The 11,330-nt window shown below is 41.2% G+C and overlaps 2 long non-coding RNA genes across 2 annotated transcripts; both read right to left on the bottom strand.

The window, feature by feature from the left end:
- Positions 1 to 6,718: 6,718 nt before the first annotated feature.
- Positions 6,719 to 7,438, bottom strand: LOC120438107. The gene is made up of 3 exons (XR_005611671.1): positions 7,300 to 7,438; positions 7,112 to 7,202; positions 6,719 to 6,736 (listed from the first exon to the last, which is right to left on the bottom strand). It is a non-coding gene; the product is annotated as an uncharacterized LOC120438107 (long non-coding RNA).
- A 305-nt stretch (positions 7,439 to 7,743) lies between these two features.
- LOC120438106 lies at positions 7,744 to 10,432 on the bottom strand. The gene is made up of 5 exons (XR_005611670.1): positions 9,380 to 10,432; positions 9,175 to 9,265; positions 8,332 to 8,797; positions 8,143 to 8,233; positions 7,744 to 7,761 (listed from the first exon to the last, which is right to left on the bottom strand). It is a non-coding gene; the product is annotated as an uncharacterized LOC120438106 (long non-coding RNA).
- Between the last annotated feature and the right edge of the window lie 898 nt (positions 10,433 to 11,330).

Raw genomic sequence — 11,330 nt, forward strand, 5'->3', positions numbered from 1 at the left:
CCCCCCGCAAAAGCTTTGCTAGATCCGCCCCTGCACAGTTACCAGCTGTCAGCTACACAAAAACAACTCATAACTTCCCTTCAACTCATTCATGTCACCTAAAGTGTAAACCTGTTTCTCCATCACCAGTTCAGCTCTGATGATTCAGTAAGGACATCTCCTGATTTCATCTTCATGCTCCAGCAAACATCAGCTGATACTAGAAATTAAAATCAAAAGAATTCTAACAACAGCTGATCAAGCTTAAACGTGCTGCTGTTGTTTAGCGCGATAAATAAGAGCGAACAGCCGATCATTGATCAGTTTCATGATTGACGTTTCAACACGGGAGAGAATGACAGGGGAGGCTTCGTAACGACAGAATAAATCATAATGTTTTCTCTGAATGTGGGACGATTCCGTTTGTACGGCACGGCAACTCTATGAACTAACCCTAATGAATAAAATAAAGTCCAACGTCAGTAACTTAGTGCGCACACAGCTGTATATAAACTCCCGTGGCAGTACGATTGTAAAAGGTCAACGAAAATAAATTACACCTAAACTCGGTTTATATCTGACCCAAATAGAGTGCAGTTCATAACTTCTTACCTGAAATTCAGTTCACCTCACGCTCCTGCCTTCGGTTTCCAGCATCATCAGCCCATATAAACGAAAAATAAGTCCAGCTAAAACACATACTGTAGGCGAGCGACCGGGTGCTGACACGAGTTTCACCCGCCTCAATATAAGCCAAGCCTGGGTGCTTTTTCACGAAGGGTCGCTAGCGGCACTAGCTAACTATGCTAGCGGCGCTAGCTAGCTAGCCGCTATCAGCAACACATAAGAGAACTGCTGCTAAATAAACTACACCTAAACTCGGTTTATATCTGACCCAAATAGAGTGCAGGTCATAACTTCTTACCTGAAATTCAGTTCACCTCACGCTCCTGCCTTCGCTTTCCCTGATCCACGATTGACCTCCGTGTTAGCAGACACCGGTCGATCGGCGGTCGCGGCATGTCCTTTCTGTCATACACCGTGGATAGCTGCCCACTGTTGTAGCTCCGCATTATAGCACCACCAAACAACTCAGTTATTTTTTCCACATCCAGCTGTAACTCCGATTCTGTGCGAGCATTTGCGAGAGACCGGGGAGGTGAAAGGAGAGAGAGAGTCCCCTCGCTGTGCATTTGCAGCCAAGTGCGGCAGCTAGCTAGGTAGCCGGCTAGCTGTCAGGCAGGACCGAGGTCGTCAGAGCACTGTCGCTAATATGATAAAACAAGCAGATATTTGAAGTTTACACACCTACATTCTCGCCTGAAAATATCTTAAAAGTTGATTTTGTGACCTAGAAACACTAATAAAAGACAAATAAAACGAAGTGGTGGCCGCCATTGTTTAACTCGGCAGCAGAGGTGCTATGAATTGTGGGATATGGAGTTTTCCACCAAGCATAGAAGCCATTGTGTTTACCGTAACTATTCAATGGTTCGCACATCCTTAAAACCTCCAATGGTTCCTGAAAGCAGCGAGGCTGTGCGCGCCATTGATATTGTCATCATTACGGTATCCAAATAAGGGTAGACAGGCTGTACCACTCCCGGCATACCACTAGAGAGAGCCAACACACCACAAATGAAGTTTGAAATTTGTTTCAATGGGACCAAAAGATGGCGCCCCACACCACAAATGAAGTCTGTTTATTTGGCGCCAAAAGATGAATTGGCCTAAATTTGCACTAAAATCTAAATATTTCAAAAACTATAAAAGTCATAAACACCAAAAGTCACACCATACTAGCCCAGCTCCAGCCGCACAAAATGATGTAACATATGTAACCCTATTTTCAAAACTGTTTGGCAGAGGAGCGGGAAAAATTTTCACTAAAATATTAATATTTAAAAACTATAATAGTCATAAACACCAAAAGTCATAGCACACCATTCCAGATCCAGCCGCACAAAATGAGGTAACATATATGAAGCTTGTCTCAAAACTGCGGGGTGAGATTCGCTGCAAAATTTCAGGCGGAAACTGAAGAATAATAATAACTAGAAAGCGAAAATTTCAGAAGAAATTTTATGTGTGCCTATGCCGCTGCTAATCACTGTAGTTTGCCATTCATACGGCTACAGAGAGCAAAACTCAGAAGAGCAGCCATTCTCCACCATGAACTATGGTAAAAACAAACACCGCTCACGCTTCACAGATGACAGCTTACAATTTTGTGTAAAGATGAAGTTACTTTACACAGCGCCGATTTGCAGACGCTGTGCACACAGGTTCATGAGCAGAAGTCCCATTGTACCACGGCAGACCCGACAATGTTTGCATGAACACGCTTTGAAGCATTACGTTATGGACCACTTTTCACACATGGTTGGTTTACCCACACAGCCGGCTGTGCATTCACTTTTTGTTTTTGTTATTTTTTACACAGTGTTCTGAATGATGAACAATGGTCTACAGCCAATCTTGTGTATTATTATACAAACTTTGTTGTAAGATTCAGATAACTATTTAATAAAAGCTAAATATTTTATACAGGGAGTGCAGAATTATTAGGCAAATGAGTATTTTGTCTACATCATCCTCTTCATGCATGTTGTCTTACTGCAAGCTGTATAGGCTCGAAGGCCTACTACCAATTAAGCATATTAGGTGATGTGCATCTCTGTAATGAGAAGGGGTGTGGTCTAATGACATCAACACCCTATATCAGGTGTGCATAATTATTAGGCAACTTCCTTTCCTTTGGCAAAATGGGTCAAAAGAAGGACTTGACAGGCTCAGAAAAGTCAAAAATAGTGAGATATCTTGCAGAGGGATGCAGCAGTCTTAAAATTCCAAAGCTTCTGAAGCGTGATCATCGAACAATCAAGCGTTTCATTCAAAATAGTCAACAGGGTCGCAAGAAGCGTGTGTGGAAAAACCAAGGCGCAAAATAACTGCCCATGAACTGAGAAAAGTCAAGCGTGCAGCTGCCAAGATGCCACTTGCCACCAGTTTGGCCATATTTCAGAGCTGCAACATCACTGGAGTGCCCAAAAGCACAAGGTGTGCAATACTCAGAGACATGGCCAAGGTAAGAAAGGCTGAAAGACGACCACCACTGAACAAGACACACAAGCTGAAACGTCAAGACTGGGCCAAGAAATCTCTCAAGACTGATTTTTCTAAGGTTTTATGGACTGATGAAATGAGAGTGAGTCTTGATGGGCCAGATGGATGGGCCCGTGGCTGGATTGGTAAAGGGCAGAGAGCTCCAGTCCGACTCAGACGCCAGCAAGGTGGAGGTGGAGTACTGGTTTGGGCTGCTATCATCAAAGATGAGCTTGTGGGGCCTTTTCGGGTTGAGGATGGAGTCAAGCTCAACTCCCAGTCCTACTGCCAGTTTCTGGAAGACACCTTCTTCAAGCAGTGGTACAGGAAGAAGTCTGCATCCTTCAAGAAAAACATGATTTTCATGCAGGACAATGCTCCATCACACGCGTCCAAGTACTCCACAGCGTGGCTGGCAAGAAAGGGTATAAAAGAAGAAAAACTAATGACATGGCCTCCTTGTTCACCTGATCTGAACCCCATTGAGAACCTGTGGTCCATCATCAAATGTGAGATTTACAAGGAGGGAAAACAGTACACCTCTCTGAACAGTGTCTGGGAGGCTCTGGTTGCTGCTGCACGCAATGTTGATGGTGAACAGATCAAAACACTGACAGAATCCATGGATGGCAGGCTGTTGAGTGTCCTTGCAAAGAAAGGTGGCTATATTGGTCGCTGATTTGTTTTTGTTTTGTTTTTGAATGTCAGAAATGTATATTTGTGAATGTGGAGATGTTATATTGGTTTCACTGGTAATAATAAATAATTGAAATGGGTATATATCTGTTTTTGTTAACTTGCCTAATAATTATGCACAGTAATAGTCACCTGCACACACAGATATCCCCTAAAATAGCTAAAACTAAACACAAACTAAAAACTACTTCCAAAAACATTCAGCTTTGATATTAATGTGTTTTTGGGTTCATTGAGAACATGGTTGTTGTTCAATAATAAAATTATTCCTCAAAAATACAACTTGCCTAATAATTCTGCACTCCTGTATGAGAGTAAGAAAGAAAGGTATATCTTTGTGTCCACCTTTCTCTGTTAACGCCCTACCTGGCCCCTGGCAAAAGCCTTGCTAGATCCGCCCCTGCACAGTTACCAGCTGTCAGCTAAATAAAAAAGGAGCTTGGTGTTTATTTCTCTCAGAAACAGTTCATAACTTCCTTCAACTCATTCATGTCACCTAAAAAAAGGTAAACCTGTTTCTCCATCACCAGTTCAGCTCTGATGATTCAGTAAGGTCATCTCCTGGTTTCGACCAGCCGCTTCTACAGCTGTGGCTCCAGCAAACATCAGCTGATACTAGAAATTAAAAGCAAATGAATTCTAACAACAGCTGATCAAGCTTAAACGTGCTGCTGTGTTTAGCGCGATAAACAAGAGCTTAAAAGCCGATCGTTGATCAGTTTCATGATTGAAGTTGCAACAGGCAGAGAATGACAGGGAGGCTTCGTAACGACAGAATAAATCGTAATATTTTCTCTGAATGTGGCACGATTCCGTTTGTATGCGGCAACTCTCTGAACTAACCATTATGAATAAAATAAAGTCCAACGTCAGTAACTTAGCGCACACAGCTGTATATAAACTCCCGTCGTGCTAGCTAGCACGCAGTACGATTGTAAAAAGTCAGCACAACGAAAATAAACTACACCTAAACTCTGTTTATATCTGACCCAAATAGAGTGCAGTTCATAACTTCTTACCTGAAATTCAGTTCACCTCACGCTCCTGCCTTCGGTTTCCAGCATCATTGGCCCATATAAGCGAAAAATAAGTCCAGCTAAACGCAGACCCTTGGCGGCGATCGGGTGTTGACACGACTTTCTGCCGCTTCACTATAAGCCAAACCTGGGTGCTTTTTCACGAAGGGTCGCTAGCGGCTACGCTAGCTAGCTAGCTAGCCGGCTATCAACAACACGTAAGAGAATATGGGATGTCTTGATAAAACGAGCAGATATTTGAAGTTTACACACCTACATTCTCGCCTGAAAATATCGTAAAAGTTTATTTTGTGACCTAGAAACACCAAAAAAGCATTATAGAATCCAAGTGGTGTCCGCCATTGTTTCACTGGCAGAGGCGTGCTATGAATTGTGGGATATGGAGTTTTCCGACAAGAATAAAAGTTTTAGCCCGTACTACTCCGGTATACCACTAGAGAGAGCCAACACACCACAAATGACGTCTGTTTCTATGGGGCCAAAAGTCAGTTTCTTTCTCAGGAGCCTAGAAATTGGCCCAAATTTGCACTAAAATCCAAATATTTCAAAAACTATAAAAGTCATAAACACCAAAAGTCATAACATAATAGTCCAGCTCCAGCCGCACAAAATGATCTAACATATGTAACCCTAATGTCAAAACTGTTTGGCAGAGGAGGAGGCGGAAAATTTTCACTAAAATATTAATATTTAAAAACTATAAAATTCATAACCACCAAAAGTCATAGCACACCATTCCAGATCCAGCCGCACAAAATGAGGTAACATATATGAAGCTTGTCTCAAAACTGCGGGTCGAGATACGCTGCAAAATTTCAGGCGGAAAAAGGAAAATAATAATAACTAGAAAGGGAAAATTTCAGAAGAAATTTTAAGTGTGCCTATGCTACTGCCAATGAGTGTAGTTTGCCTTTAATGTGGTTCAATTAGTGCCGGTTGCCATTTATAACACTAGAGGGCGCAAGATGCAACATGAGCATAGTTTGCTTTTTATAACACAAGAAGTAGGGAAATGGAATACAGCTGATTTTCAACTTAAAGCAAAGTAAGCTGTATTGTGATCTCTGTTATATGCGGCATACAGAGATGAGAGAAAGATGCTCCAGTTACATGATTACAAAATAAGTTAATAGATATAAAAGAAAATAAATTATGCTTTAGTGTCAGGTGTTCAAGAGAAGTTACAATTTAGATTTTACAGTTTTGAGTCGTTTAAAGTGGTAGAAATAAATGTCCATTAAGCGGTATTCAATTTGTATTTCAAAGGTATTTTAATGTGAAAGGGGAAATTCCACATGAAAATTATGAAATTTCCCCTTGTGGGACTAAAATGTATCATGTTATTCAAATAATATTTTGTACAAATACCATTTACAATAATGTATGACATTTAAACATGATATTTAGATTGTGGTAAATAGCAAAGCAATATAAAATAAAAAGGAAAAGGAAAACATTCAAGTAACTTTATATTATGAACTGAAGAGTAAGGCAAAAGTATAAATGAAAAGCATACAAGAATTAATGTATATAGATAAACCCAACAATCATATGACCCCCTATGAGCAAGCACTTTGGCGACAGTGGGAAGGAAAAACTCCCTTTTGACAGGAAGAAACCTCCGGCAGAACCAGGCTCAGGGAGGGGCGGCCATCTGTCATGACCGGTTGGGGTGAGATGTAAACAAATCCAAAACTGTCCACAGAGCTACAGGGGGCACACTGGGATTGCAACAGCAGCCATAGAGGGAAACAGATTAGGATGTTCTTCTCAGTACTGAAGTGGGTCGGCTTTTCTTATGTGTGCGTTTTTCTCTGAGAGGTAGGTCTCCACTTTAGTTTCTGTTGATGAGGCACTCACGGATACTTCTGGATAAGGGTCATTTGGAAGCAAGTGGTTGGCTGACTTTGCGAAAACAGCTAGAAACAGATAAAAGGAAAACACAATTTAAAACAATAAAACAAGAGACATCACAAAGCGCAGCTCTTCAGTTAGCAAACTGGCAAGTAATGAAGTTCTAAAAATAATTGGGAAAACAAATCTAACTTTAGAACTAAATGACCCAAAACTAAATTAAAAATGAAGTAAAAAAAAAATTGGCTTAATACTGGTGTCTTCTGATGAGGTAAGTCGCCATGCGAGGTAAAACCACACGTGGCTGTAATTTGATGGCCTGTATACAGTTCCAATCCAAGCATGTAGTTGGTTTAAATGGGTTTAATACTGGTGTCTTTTGATCACTTGACTGTATATATAAACCTGTTGAACAAAAGGTGCATTTAATTTCACTATACCTGCCCATCCTTGTAGCCGGTCTCTACTAGCGTGGCACAGTTTCAAGATCAGTGTAGGGCTTCTCCACTGCCTTCACTGGACAGAACACATCTGAGGAGTTATGAATGGATGGATGACATTATAGTTTGTTTCAAAGAATATCAATAAATGTTAGAATATAAAGTAAGAAACAAAAAATACAAATGACCCGTTATGGCAGGGATCCCATCAGGTGCAGTCTTTCTGTTCACGTTTCTGGTCAGCTCTTCAATGGATGAGAGCACATCAGCAGTCTTATCTATCAGTTCCCACTGGTGAGCTGTCCTTGTTGGTGGTAGAGTGTGTTCAGAAAACTCCCTTTAACAGGAAGAAACCTCCGGCAGAACCAGGCTTAGAGGGTGCAGCCATCTGCCGTGAGCGGTTGGGTGAGATGTAAACAAATCCAAAACTGTCCACAGAGCTACAGGGGCACACTGGGATCGCAACAGCAGCCATAGAGGGAAACAAATTAGGATGTTCTTCCCAGTACTGAAGTGGGTCGGCTTTTCTTGTGTGTGCGTTTTCTCTGAGAGGTAGGTCTCCACTTTAGTTTCTGTTGATGAGGCACTCACGGATACTTCTGGATAAGGGTCATTTGGAAGCAAGTGGTTGGCTGACTTTGCGAAAACAGCTAGAAACAGATAAAAGGAAAACACAATTTAAAACAATAAAACAAGAGACATCACAAAGCGCAGCTCTTCAGTTAGCGAAATGGCAAGTAATGAAGTTCTAAAAAATAATTGGAAAAACAAATCTAACTTTAGAACTAAATGACCCAAAACTATATTAAAAAGGTAGTAAAAAAAAGAAATTGGCTTAATACTGGTGTCTTTGGATGGGGTAAGTTGCTATGTGAGGTAAAAACCACACGTGGCTGTAATTTGGTGGCCTGTATACAGTTCCAATCCAAGCATGTAGTTTGTTTAAATGGGTTTAATACTGGTGTCTTTTGATCACTTGACTGTATATATAAACCTGTTGAACCAAAAGGTGCATTTTAATTTCACTATACCTGCCCATCCTTGTAGCCGGTCTCTACTAGCGTGGCACAGTTTCAAGATCAGTGTAGGGCTTCTCCACTGCCTTCACTGGACAGAACACATCTGAGGAGTTATGAATGGATGGATGACATTATAGTTTGTTTCAAAGAATATCAATAAATGTTAGAATATAAAGTAAGAAACAAAAAAATACAAATGACCCGTTATGGCAGGGATCCCATCAGGTGCAGTCTTTCTGTTCACGTTTCTGGTCAGCTCTTCAATGGATGAGAGCACATCAGCAGTCTTATCTATCAGTTCCCACTGGTGAGCTGTCCTTGTTGGTGGTAGAGTGTGTTCAGAAAAACTCCCTTTTAACAGGAAGAAACCTCCGGCAGAACCAGGCTTAGAGGGGTGCAGCCATCTGCCGTGAGCGGTTGGGTGAGATGTAAACAAATCCAAAACTGTCCACAGAGCTACAGGGGGCACACTGGGATCGCAACAGCAGCCATAGAGGGAAACAAATTAGGATGTTCTTCCCAGTACTGAAGTGGGTCGGCTTTTCTTATGTGTGCGTTTTCTCTGAGAGGTAGGTCTCCACTTTAGTTTCTGTTGATGAGGCACTCACGGATACTTCTGGATAAGGGTCATTTGGAAGCAAGTGGTTGGCTGACTTTGCGAAAACAGCTAGAAACAGATAAAAGGAAAACACAATTTAAAACAATAAAACAAGAGACATCACAAAGCGCAGCTCTTCAGTTAGCGAAATGGCAAGTAATGAAGTTCTAAAAATAATTGGAAAAACAAATCTAACTTTAGAACTAAATGACCCAAAACTATATTAAAAGGTAGTAAAAAAAAAAATTGGCTTAATACTGGTGTCTTTGGATGGGGTAAGTTGCTATGTGAGGTAAAACCACACGTGGCTGTAATTTGGTGGCCTGTATACAGTTCCAATCCAAGCATGTAGTTTGTTTAAATGGGTTTAATACTGGTGTCTTTTGATCACTTGACTGTATATATAAACCTGTTGAACCAAAAGGTGCATTTTAATTTCACTATACCTGCCCATCCTTGTAGCCGGTCTCTACTAGCGTGGCACAGTTTCAAGATCAGTGTAGGGCTTCTCCACTGCCTTCACTGGACAGAACACATCTGAGGAGTTATGAATGAATGGATGACTTAATTAATGGATGAGATTATAGTTTGTTTCAAACAATATCAATATCAAATGTTACAATATAAAGTAAGAAACAAAATTACAATTACCTGTTATGGCAGGGATCCCATCAGGTGCAGTTGCAGTCTCTCTGTTCACGTTTCTGGTCAGCTCTTCAATGGATGAGAGCAGTCTTATGTATCAGCTCCCACTGGTGAGCTGTCCTTGTTGGTGGTAGAGTGTGCTCAGTTGCAAAGACACTAAGATCACTTGGCAAGTCCATATCCCTCACAACCTTGCAGTCATTTTGTGTTAGTGAATTACACAATAAATGGGGTTGTGATAACTGTGATATGTATTCAGAACACCTGATTGGAGGCAGGCGTATGGCTGTGATATGTAAAGGTGATCAATCAATGTGTGTTTTTCGGTAGTTGCAGCAGTAATAAGTTGTGCATATCCTCTTGACTGAAACAGTTCTTGGATGGGTTTTTTCCTCTGCTCATAAGGTCCTCATTGAAATCTCCACAAACAATAATTGGTTGGCAATTCATCATTTCCAATGAGTCCAAAAGACATTGCATTTGTGGTAAAAACCTCACGTGGCTGTAATTTGGTGGCCTGTATACAGTTGCTATCAAAGCTGTGACTGGCGATTCAACCTTGATAACAACAAATTCAAGGTCAGTCACATTTTGCAGGTATTTTCGAGACTCTGCTATAAGAACTGTTTTGTAGTACATTGCAACTCCACCGCCATTTACCTTTGCCATGTCTGTATGGTTTGTGTAAGAGACGTGTCTGTTGCGTGTGGCCATGTTGTACTGTTCCAGCTGGAAGCGGGGAGAAACTGATGATCCAGACAAGTGAGTTTCTGTTATGCATAAAACATCAGCAAGGCTGAGTTCATGGTGGCATCTCATGTCCTCCATGTGAGTTGGGAGACCTTGTGCATTGTGATGGATAATTGTCAACGTGGGGACTGTGGGAACAACTGATTTTAAGAATTGCAACAGTGGTCTTGCATTCTCAAATGATGCATGTCTCATATTTTTGAGTGCATCTGTGATGGCAGGATCAGCATAGATTTTCCTTTCATCAAAGTCTGTGATGTACAGTCCTTTAAGTGAGGTTGTGCGGCTGAGTGCAACATAGGCCATTCCAGGTTCAAAACACGCTTCAAACATACTACTGCTGACTCCATTGTCATGCCTTGTACTTTGTGAGCTGTACATGCAAAGGCCAACTTCATTGGAAATTGCCTGCGAAGAACTCCTTTTTTACTTGTAGATTCTTCACATTTCTCAATATATACCAGGTTGTCTGAGGATCCTTGTATTTTTCTGCGAAATTTTTGCCCAGAATTTTGATTGTCCAGCGTAAGTCCAATGAGATTCACAGTTTTTGGTCCATCCTGTGTGGTTGTCACAATGTTCGTGATTGTTCCAAATGTCCCATTAACAAGCCCATCTTCAACATCCAAATTTCTAATAATCATAACACGCACTCCAGGTGCAGCTTGTATGTTATCAGGTAAATCTCTTTGTTGCCTTTCATCATATCTGCCAGGAGGACCATCTCACCAGTCCGTGGGTCTTTTCTGTAGTCTTCGGCCTGAATATTTATGATATCAGAATGAAGAGCAGTTACAGTTGCTGAATTGTGTTTGTCGACCTCTTTGTTTGTAGCATAAATGTGTAATACATTAGATGGACAGTCTTTTATGTCATGGATAGCTTGTGTGAGCAAGGCTTTATCATTGGCTTCAAGAGAATCTGTTTTTTGCTTCACTCTTATCCTGTTCAGAACTTCAGCAAAAGAATGATCATCTTTCTGTCGCATGATTTCTGTCAGGTTGACCATGTGGAAATAGTCTTTCCAGAGATCAAGGACATTGTCCTCGTACACACAGAGTGGTTTGGCTTTTCCAAGGGGTGGCAGCTGGTAAAAGTCTCCTACTGCAAGGATAGACATCCCACCAAAAGGCTTCTTGTTTCCTTTGATCTGCTGAAGTCTCCAGTGGATGTAGGCAAAAAGGTCTTTAGAAACCATAGATATCTC

Source organism: Oreochromis aureus, linkage group 3 (genome assembly GCF_013358895.1).
Source record: "Oreochromis aureus strain Israel breed Guangdong linkage group 3, ZZ_aureus, whole genome shotgun sequence".
NCBI classification, from domain to species: domain Eukaryota; kingdom Metazoa; phylum Chordata; class Actinopteri; order Cichliformes; family Cichlidae; genus Oreochromis; species Oreochromis aureus.